Genomic DNA, 10,911 nt, shown 5'->3' with positions numbered 1-10,911 from the left:
CGGCACTATATCAGACAATATTCTGCTGCTATTCATAAAGTTTTCACTGGCTAGTTTTTTTCAGAAGTAGACTGCCAGGTCCTTCTTCCTAGTCTGTCTGAATCTGGAGGCTCGGCTGAAACCTGTCCATTATGGGTGACCCTGCTGGTATTTGAATACCGGTGGTATAGCTTCCAGTATCACAGCAACACGCAAGCCCCCACAGTTCAACAAACTGACAGACGCATGAGGGACTTACCAATGATCAAAGACTACAGCCTTCAGTATGGATTACACCTCAACATAAAGAAAACAAAAGTCTCACAACTGGACCAATAAGCAACATCATTTTAAACAGAGAAACGATTGAAGTCATCAAGGATTTCATTTTCCTTGGATCCACAACCAGTGTCCATGGAAGCAGCAGTCAGGAAATCAAATGATGTCTTGCATTGGGCAAATCTGCTTGCAAAAGACCTCTTTAAACTGTTGAAAAGCAAAGATGTCACTTTGATGATATTTGCAGTTGCCTCATATGCATGCAAAAGCTGGACAATGAATAAGGAAGACTAAAGAAGAATTGATGCCTTTGAATTATGGTGTTGATGAAGAATACTGAATATAACATGGACTACCAGAAGAGAAAACAAGTCTGTCTTGGAAGTACAGCCAAAATGTTCCTTGAAAGTGAGAATGGTGAGACTTTTTCTCAAGTACTTTGAACATGTTATCAGGAGGGACCTGTCCCTGGAGATGGACATCATGCTTGGTAAGGTAGAGGAGAGTCAGCAAAAATGAGGAAGACCCTCGACGAGATGGATTGACACGGTGACTGCAACAATGGGCTCAAACATAGCAATAATTGTGCAGATGGTTAGGACTGGGCAGCACTTCATTCCGTTGAACATAGGGTAGCTATGAGTTGGAACTGACTTGACAGCACCTAACAACTACATGCATTTGTCAAAACTTGCATAACTGTACATAATAAGGCTGAATTTTTCTGCGTACAAATTTTATACACACACAGATACACGGGCAGCTGTTGTGAATTGAATTATGTTCCCCTGAAGTATGTGTTGTAATCCTAACATCTATGCCTGTGGTTATAATCCCCTTTGGAAATGGGTTGTTTTTGTTACGTTAATCAGATAAGAGTAGTGTAAGGTGTGTCTTGAGTCAATCTCTTTTAAGATATAAAAGAGGTTAAACAAACAAGCAAGCAAGCAGAGATGGGGGAAGATAGATGCCAAGCCACATGGAGATCTCCAAGGAACCAGGAAACAGAAGCTGAAGAGAAAAGGACCCTACCCCAGAACTGACAGAGAAAACCTTCCCCTAGAGCTGATGCCTTGAATTTGGACTTCTAGCCTTCTAAATTGGGAGGAAATAAATTTCTGGTTGTTAAAGTCACCCACTTGTATTTTTGTTATAGCACCAGTATATAACTAAGCCAGCATTGTAGAGGTGGCATAACATCACAGAAGTGGCATGGCAAGGGACATGGGCTTTGCAATCCGGCAGCCTGGGTTTGGGTGTCCTGGCTGAGATTTGGAGAGGGTAAACATTTGGCTTCCTCAGTGGCCCATAGGGCTATCACCAGGATTAAAAAGAGAGTTAAGTGAAGCTCTTAATGAAGTGGTTGGTACATTACAAGTATCATTATTATTTTTTTCTTAAAAAATAAGAATTCAAACGGTAAGCCTTTTGGTCTGTTGAGGAGATTAAAGAAAGCTTCACAAAGGCAGTAACATATGATTTAGGCTTTTAAAAATGAGCACGAGTAAGGCAGGTTGGTGAGAAGTGGGGTGAATGGCATTGTAACAAGAGGGAACAGCATGTGGAAAGGCTAAAACAGAATGAAATGTTTGTAGAGCCTCCAACATGGCATATCTGGAGCATTAAGTTCATGGGGGAGATAAAGGGGAAGGGGAAAATATGGATAATAGTGGTATAGAGTTCAGCAGAATGGGACTGTGAAGGACTCTTTACAGAGGCTGCATCTCCAACAAGCTGCCAAATGGTGCAGATGCTGCTGGCCCATTGACCATACTTTTTTTTTCTTTCTAAATTTTACTTATTTTGTTGTTGTTGAGAATATACACAGCAAATCCACCAAAAACAACAGCAAACCCATTGCTGTCGAGTCAATTCCGACTCATAAACTATGTCAACAGTTTCTACATGTACCATTTAGTGACATTGATTACATTCTTTGAGTTGTGTGACCATTCTCACCCTCCTTGTCTGAGTTGTTCCTCCCTCATTAACCTGAACTTACTGCTCCCTAAGGTCGCTATTTAATGTTTTCAGCTGCTGTTTTCAATTTGATCCCATATACGTAGATCTTAAAAGAGCATAATGCTCAATGCAGATCTCTTTTACCAGTTAACCTAAAGTATTGTTTGATTTTAAGATGACTTCAGGGGATATTTTTGGTTTAAGATTTAAAGATTATCTCTGGGCAATAGTTTTAGGGGTTCATCCACCCTGCATGGCTCCAGAAAGTCTAGATAGAGTCCATGAGAATGTGAAATTCTGTTCTGCGTTTTTCCCCTTTTGATCAAGATTCTTCTATGGAATCTTTGATCAAAATGTTCAGTAGTGGCAGCCAGGTACCATTCAGTTCTTCTGGTCTCATGTCACAGGAGGTGGTTGCTCATGGAGGTAGCCACACATTCCATAACCTCCTGTTATTCCTGACTCTCCGTCTTCTTGCTCCAGGTGAATAGAGAGCAATTGTTGTGCCTTGGATGGCAGCTTGCAAGCTTTTAAGACCTCAGGCACTATGTAATGAACTAAGAGGTAGAACAGAAGCACTAAACACATTATTAGGCCAATTAACTGGGAGTTCTTGTGAAACCATGACCCTAAACCTCCACACCAAGGAACTATATCTCATGCAATGTTTGGTTGTACATAAGCAGCTTCAGCAGCTATTCTTTTTTTGTTTGTCATTGTTGTAAATATATCTATCACACTTTTGCCAATTCAACTTTTTACAGGTGTACAACTTATTGAAGGTAATTACAATAATCAGCTATGCAACCCTACCCTTAATCAATGTGATTTTTCCATCACCATTAACACCACTTTTCCCCTCCTCTCATCCCTGGTGACCACTAATAAATTTTGATTTCTTTACATTTGCCTTTTCTTGTCTTTCTCGATAAGTGAGGTCATACAATATTTGTCGTTTTGTGATTGTCTTATTTCACTCAGCGTAATGTATTCAAGCTCCATCCATACTGTAGGATGTATCAAGACTTCATTTCTCCTACTGGCTGAGTAGTATTCCATTGTATGTGTGTACCACATTTTGTTGATGCGTTCATCTGTTGATGGACATTTAGGTTGTTTCCACCTTTTGGCTATTGTGAATAGTACTGCAGTGAACGTTGGTGTACCAGTCTCTGCTTTCAAACCTAGGAGTGTAATTGCTGGGTCATATGGTAGTTCTATTTTTAGTTTTTTTGAGGAACCCCCACTCTGTTTTCCACAACAGCTGTACCATTTTGCATTCCCACCAGCAATGGATAAGAGTTCTGATTTTCCCACATTCTCACAAACATTTGTTATTTTTTTTTTTTTTTCATCTTAACCATCTTGGTGGGAGTGAAATGATGTCTCATTGTAGTTTTGGTTTGCATCTCTCTGATGGCTAATGACGCTGAGCATCTTTTCATGTGTTCGGTGCCCATTTGAATGTCCTCTTTGGTGAAATGTCTATTCAGGTCCTTTGCCCATTTTATGATTGAGTTTTTTGTCTTTTCGTGTTCGTCTAAGAATTTTATGGTTTTAGTTTGCACATTTAGGTCCTTAACGCATTTTGCATTTGTTTTTGTGTATGGCGTGAGGCATCTATCATGTTTCATTTTTCTGCGTGTAGAAATCCAGTTTTCCCAGCACCATTTATTGAAGACACTCTTTTTTCTCCATCGAATAGACTTAGCACCCTTGTCAAAAATCAGTTGACCATAGATGTGTGGGTTTATTTTTGGACTCTCAATTCTATTCCATTGGTCTATGTGTCAATTGTTGTAACAGTACCAGGCTGTTTTGATTACTGTGGTTGTATATAGTATGTTTTAAAATCAGGAAGTGGGAGTCCTCCTACTTTGTTCTTCTCTGTCAACATTGTTTTCACTATTCGGGGCCTCTTGCTATTCCATATTAAGTTGAGGATTGGTTTTTCCATTTCTGTAAAGAAGGCCGTTGGAATTTTGATCGGGATTGCGCCACTTTGAGTGACAAGGGCATAAAGGTCAAGGGAAGAAAGTTTTTCAGAAAGTAGGAACAGTCAATCATGTTGAAGACAGGGTAGCACTAAAGTTAAGATGAAGACTGAAAAACTTGTTACCAACCTATAGGTTGAGGTGTCCTTAGGGCAAGCAGTAGGTGGCTAGGTAAGGGCAGTAATTGGGAACAGAAAGGGAACAGAGAAGCAGGGAAGTACCTGGAGGGGGAACTGGAGTTTTGAACATTAAATTTTAAGGTGGGAGACTCTGGGTACTTTTTTAAAGTTGATGGGAAGTATCTTGCTTTTGCAAGATGGGAAGAGGTTGTGATAGAGGAGAGAAGGGGGATGACTTGAAAAGAAGGGAGACTAAGGGTAGAGTTGCCAGATTTTCAAATAAAAATACAGAACGCCCAGTTAAATTTTAAGAACACGACGTATAAGTATGTCCCTAGGCGTCCTCTATTTTATCTGGCAACCCCAGAGCGGGAGACTTTCAGGCAAAAGGGTCATAGCGCCGGATGTACTACGAGGAAATGGGAACTTTACAGCTCTTAAATTCATGAATTCCTGGTTCTACCAGAACCGTGAGCAAGTAGAGAAACTAGTTTGAATTTCAGCTTGTAGTTTCCCGACAAACTCTAGGATGGCAAAGGTGCAGGAAAAGCCCACAAGGCGAACTACCAGATGCCTCAGGGCTAGACGGAAAGCTCAGGAAAAGTTTGGAAAAAAATAGCTCATTAATGATGCAGAGCTTTTTGAACTGAGAACAGGCCCTGGATTGGGTGCATACGATAGTGAGTCACAGGGTGCCTGGCGCGGGTCCAACTTTGGACACCAACTCTACTCAGCTCAAGGGCAGGCAGTGAGCCCAGCCAAGAGCCCCAGCCGCCGTTGTGCACTGCGCCTGCGTCCTGCCGCGGCGCCCCCCCCCCCCGCCCTTTCCAGCTTGACATCCGGGTCTCGGGCAGGGGCGTGTCGGGAGAGAGGGGCGGGAGGCAGAGGAAAGGAAGGCTGTCGTGGGAGGCTGGACAAGTGGGGAGGGAAGCGAGGCAGGGGGCGGGGAGGGGGCGGAGCAGGGGCGGGGCTGACCGAGCGCGGTGTCACGTGACGTGCGTGGCGACGTGTCGGCCATCTTGTGTTGTTGAGGCTGAAGACTGATTTGGGTTCTGAGAGACTCCCTGTCCCGGACCGCAGGTAACCAGCGACTCCTTCTCGCTCCCCTGCCCGGCTCCGCTCCGCGCCCCGGCTCCGCCGCGTCTCCCCGGGCCGGCTGGGGCTCCTGGCCGCGCTCGCGCCCTCGCCGCTCCGGCCCGACCCGGCCCAGCCGCATGGACACCCACAGGCCGCCCCGGCAGCGGCGGGCTTGGAGCGTCAGGCGAGGGGACAGGTCAGGTGCGGGGCCGGAGGGAGCCTACTTCCCGGAGCGGAGCACGCCGGGCCCGGGCGCGTCTCGGCTGCGGGGAGCTGGGAGCCCCCTTTTCCGAGAATGCCTGTGGCATTGCGGGGGGAGCCGAGGAAGGGAAGAGGACGATGGGGTGGGCAGTGTCAGGCTAGCTTGGTCAGGGGCAGAGGGCTAGCCTTCTGCTACCTGCTCCTTGGGGCCAGTCACCCGTCCAACCTCGGCGTGCCCCGAATAACAGCTGCTGCGGCCAGACAGCTGCTCCTGCCGGTCCTCCTCCCCACACCTGGCCTCTGGGCGGTGCGCCCTTGCCTTCCTCCTGGAGCATCTGGACTGGGGAGACTCCTTCTGTGGCCAGAGGACTGGGTCTGGAGGAGGCCTGAGGCAAGGTGGAGCCATGATCGGAACCAGGGACCGAGGTGGAGAAAGTAGAGCCGTGGCAGCCTTGACCCAAACGTCAGGTTGAAATGGGCATGAGCGTCAGTGTTAGCAGTTTTCCGTGAAGCATTCTCAATACTTCAGTTTTGGGGCCGAAACATAAAATCAGGGGACCAGGAAAGGGGGTATGAAAGAAGCAGGGGGTATGAGTGCGTTTGGGAAGCAATACCAGTGGTTTGCGTTCATCTGGTACTGGTCAATTTTTCCGTTTTCTGAAAGTGTTTAAACACACTTAAGCACACCATAGTCACTCGGTAAGGAAGGTAAGTATTCCAATTTAACTTGCAAGACTTTGAGTAAGGGGTTAGTAAAGGAACAGCTTTCTATCCAGGACTGTCCATATACCTTGAACTATAGGCAGGCTTGATTCCCAGTGTTTTGTTCAGGGGAGATAATTCTTTTCTTATGTAGTAGCTCCTTATTAGAGTGCAGTGACTTCGTTGATTAAAAAGATATTATTTGTCATCCTTTCTTTTATGTCCATTAACTTTCATCCCTCTAATATGTGCAGCTCTGGCCTTCTGGAGTTTGTCCATTTTGATTAGAACACAAGTGCTGTCTCTCATCCATTGATGTTTTTATGTGTTTTACAAGTGAGTGTAGCAGCCTTCAGAGTGGACAAACTGGAATATGTACTTTTCGATTATATCAGCTGTTGACAGCAGAAGAGGACACCAGGAAAAAAATTAAGTGACATGTATCTGGAAGAATGTTACATGATCCTTTCCTTTGACATGCAGCACTGGGGAATACAGTGGTGATGGTAGTGATTCATTAGGAAGGAAAGGGCTTCACAGCTTTTTGATGACTGTTTTGGGAGATGGGGAGGGGGAAGGGACCGTGTTCTTCCATTCATTCATTCATTTCTTTATTCTTTCTTGCATTCATTTATCTGACAAATATTGAACATCTACTACACCGTTGCATCCTGGGAGCCAAACAGACCAAAAATTCCTGCTCCCATGGAGCTCGTTTCTAGACAAATGAATACTTAGGTAAAATATAGAGAGTAGTGGTAAGTGGTGTGGAAAGAAAAGATACCGGGAGAAATAGGGAGTTGGAGGCTGGGATTAATCTTTTTTTTTTTATTGTACTTCAGGTGAAGGCTTACAGAACAAATAGTTTCTCATGAAACAGTAGTGCACATATTGTTTTATGACGTTGGTTAACAACCCCACAACATGTCAACCCTCTCCCTTCTCGACCTTTTTTTTTTTTGATGAAAATATACATAGCCAAGATACACCATTTCAAAAATTTGGGATTTTTAAGTAGAGTGTCCAGGGAGGGCCTCATAGAAAAGCAAACATTTGAAGAAAGACTTGACAGGAATAAAGGAGCTATTCGTGTAGATATTGGGGGAAGAGTGCTGCAGACAGCCGAACAGCTAAGGCAAAGACCCTGAGGCAAAAACTGAGGTGGGAGCAACCTATCTGATGTAGGCAGGGAGAAGTTGGAGGCTTTCGTGCAGAAAGCAAGAGAGGGAGGCTAGTAGGAGCTGTGTGTGCCCACCTCATTGGTGCTGAGAGGGGTTATTCAGTGTCCTGGAATCTAATTTTCCTTCTCTCTTATGACTCTTAAAGAGGGAAATCACATTCCGGAAATTTGGGCCAACATTCTTCTCCCCACACACCCTCCCTACCCCCAAATTTGGAAAAATTCAGGAGGCTTATAAAATTCAGGAAATTATAATGAATTATCTTTCTCAATAGTAAGAAATTTTAAATGACATTGATGTTTAACTGTCTAAAAGGAGTTTTTGAAAGGAGTTGCTTTCTAAGGGGCTATTTTGAAATCTTCAGAATATTTGAAAATGTAAGGAAATGAAGACTTTCCTTTGAAGTTGAGACACAGATAATTAAGGAATACAACCAGGAAGAAAAATGGAACCAGTGTAATAACTCACATTGCCTGTAATCTGGTTAGTAAAGAAATCATTTCTGTGCTGGCCAGCCTGTTTTTAAATGCCTCAGGGACTTCCACTAATTTGTTTGTATATTCCTTATAAATAATATCTTATATGCATAGAACTTTTTGTGTTGAGTTTTTTACCCTTCCACTTGTACCTTTCAGACTAGTTCTCTAATTAATTTGATACTAGATTAAAAAAAAATTTTTTAATGAGCTTTTATAAATGTTCTCTTTCATTTTAGTTTACCTGAAGAATTTAATATTTTGGTTTTGAAATGCTTTTGCTGACCAGTTGTATGTATGAACATAATTTGTCATAGGCTTGTCAAAATCATGAGAAGATGGGAATTACAAGTTCAGGGTGCGAATGGAGCTCCTTGGCTGAAGGGGCACATATTGGTGATAGTGATGAGGTAGTGTTTCAACCAAGTGCCTTTCTGCCTTCTCTTGTTCCTTTGTTGAATTTTCAAAATGACACTTCTAAATTATGTCTTTGATGTCATATCAGCTAATTTGTCCTCATGACTCTGCATTTTAATGTGCCATATTGCTATCCTCTTTTTGTTGACCTTCACGCTGGAAAATGACTATTGATAGTGATTGCTGTCTGGGAGAACCAATATGGGAGAACGGATTACTTAACCGACCCTTCTACCCTTGCTCCTTCTCTAAAGGATCTTTGATTTGTGTCATTTTCAAAGACAGACTGACTGCAGTTCTCCATCAGGCCCTCTGATTCAATTTTCAGTACTTTCTGTTTTATTCTGTTTCTTATAGATTAGAGTGGGACCAGTCTCATTTAGTTGACCCTGCAGCCTATGTTGGTGTTAATCCAGGTATTTTAGGGCAAGTTGAATGCCCATTTTCCTTCAACAATTTGAATTGCCTTAACGTTCTTTGGTCATTGTTGGAAACTCTGAATCCAATGCCCGCCCCCACCCCACCAAGGTTTTATGGTGTATAAAGTCCTCGTTTCCATTCATTTTTAATGCCCTGAAGAATTACATAGCTTGAAAAATATTAAGTAGGTTTTTATTCTATGGGCAAGCTTACTTGTAGGTAGAATCCTTTAATATTTCTTGACCAGAATTAGTGTTCTGTTTCATTCTGTCTGATGAGAGGGAAATATACTAGATTAATTATACAGGAATGCAAAATTGTACCTTTGTTGAATTGCCCATAATTTCATGTGAGATTGAGGGAGGAGAGATTGAAAAACAGAAAAATATTCCTGTAAATGTCCAGACTTTATTTTATAAAAACGTCTTCAAAGTATTGCATACTTTCTTTACTTCAAGTAATTAAATATGGAACACAATTTCATATTGTTACCTACAGGATTTTCATTGAACTTGAGCTTAGTTTATTATAATAGGAGATACCCTGGAGCTTGCTCTCTTGAGTTTGGTCCAGAGAAGAGTTTGTTTTATTACCTGCTTCTCCCTCGTTCTTCTTCCCTTAAAAAAAAAAAAAGTTAAAATTGAGTACAGGGGCTATAGTTAGATGACCTTCTAGATAACATAACATGGCTTCTTTTTTACAAAATTAAGTCAAAGGTGGAAGGTTTTCTCCAGTTGCTTTCTGTTGTCAGTAAAATTGTCAACTTTATTTTTAAATTGTTGTTTTTTGACTCTGTAGCAGCAGCATCCAAAGAATCACCTAATTTTAGCTAAGAGACCATTTGAAGCTATTGTGCTTCAGTCCACTCCTTGTCACTTGAAATGTCACCATCTTGTGGATTTTTATGATACAGCTTCAACACAGCATTAAATGCAGGCTGTGGTTTAGCAGCTGAAAGCACACATGGAGCTTTGCTCTTTGGACAGTTTGGCGGTGGTCAGTCTGCTGGGGGCTCAGTGATGATTTTTGTGGGATACACATTTTATTCTTGTGATGCTAGCTGTCGTCTTCTATCAGCTATGTTTCAGACGTTAATACCGAATCCCCATAATGTGATTTTGAATGAAATAATCACTTCTCTAAAACCCAGTAGTGGTACGCATTTGTCATTTAAGTCAGACTCACGTAAGACCCTTGTAAAAAACATGTGTTTCTCAAACCCACCCCAGAGCTGCTGAGAGAGACTCTAGATGTGCTGAGCGGGCATCTGGTTTGTAAGCACGCAATTCTAATATTTTAACCAGGTGTGGGAGCCATTTCCTGCACAACATATTCATGATGAGAAATTGACGTTTTAAGTTCCCTAAGAAATTGCTGGGTGATTTACATTAGTAATTTTATTATTTACAGTGTTAAAAGGATCTGAACAAAGTCTGCTCAAACCTCCTGCTGTGAACCAGCAGAACTTTTGAACAGGTAAGTGTTGAAGGGAAGCACAAAGCTGAAGGCTCATGCAAACAGGTGATTTTTGCTTTTAGGTTTCTGTTATTATCTAAATTTTATTGTGGTAAAATACATACAACATACATTTTTCATTTCAACCATTTTTATTACATTCGCAATGTTGTTCAGCCATCACCACTAAGGTTTCAGTTATCTTCATCCTATTATTTCTCCTGAGGTTATGGACAGTGAATAGAAACTCCTCTGGTGCCACTCAGCTCCTTTATGAATCATATATAAGAATAATCATACCCTTTCTGCACTGATCCAGCTATGTATTCGTATCTTAAATTGTCATAATGATTTTTTGGTGGCAAGAAACAGGAATTCATTCAGACTAGCTTAAGCCAAAAGAGGAATCTTTGGGGGCAGGGATGCTAAGCAGTTTGCTTCATGAAGGACTGGAGCCAGAAACTGGGAAGCATTCGGGAGCCAAGGTGGTCATAGCCCTTTCTCCCAGCTGGCCAGACAGCATCTCTTGGGTCTCTTTGTCCTTCTGCTTTAGTCTTTTCCCCAGTCTGACTTTGCTTTAATAAGCACATGGAAGAAATTGGCCATGCCTGGAGCCATGCCTAGAGCCACATACGAACTTAAGCTGTAA

The 10,911-nt window shown here is 42.4% G+C and overlaps 1 protein-coding gene across 4 annotated transcripts in view; it reads left to right on the top strand.

Annotated features, from left to right (window-relative positions):
* The first annotated feature begins 5,323 nt into the window (after window positions 1–5,323).
* GIGYF2 (GRB10 interacting GYF protein 2) overlaps window positions 5,324–10,911 on the top strand; it is a 132,587-nt gene continuing 126,999 nt past the window's right edge. For 3 of the 4 annotated variants that reach the window (XM_004389484.3, XM_023724498.1, XM_023724496.1), the window contains exons 1-2: window positions 5,324–5,413; window positions 10,218–10,283. The gene's annotated coding sequence lies outside the window, so the exon portion shown is untranslated. Of the gene's footprint in view, window positions 5,414–8,744; window positions 8,804–10,217; window positions 10,284–10,911 lie in introns of all 4 variants that reach the window. The other variant, XM_023724497.1, reaches the window with a different exon arrangement.

This window comes from Trichechus manatus, unplaced genomic scaffold (genome assembly GCF_000243295.1).
Source record: "Trichechus manatus latirostris isolate Lorelei unplaced genomic scaffold, TriManLat1.0 scaffold00249, whole genome shotgun sequence".
Taxonomy (NCBI): Eukaryota; Metazoa; Chordata; class Mammalia; order Sirenia; family Trichechidae; genus Trichechus; species Trichechus manatus.
Note: the sequence above shows the minus strand (reverse complement) of the source record. Positions and strands in the feature narration are given on the sequence as shown.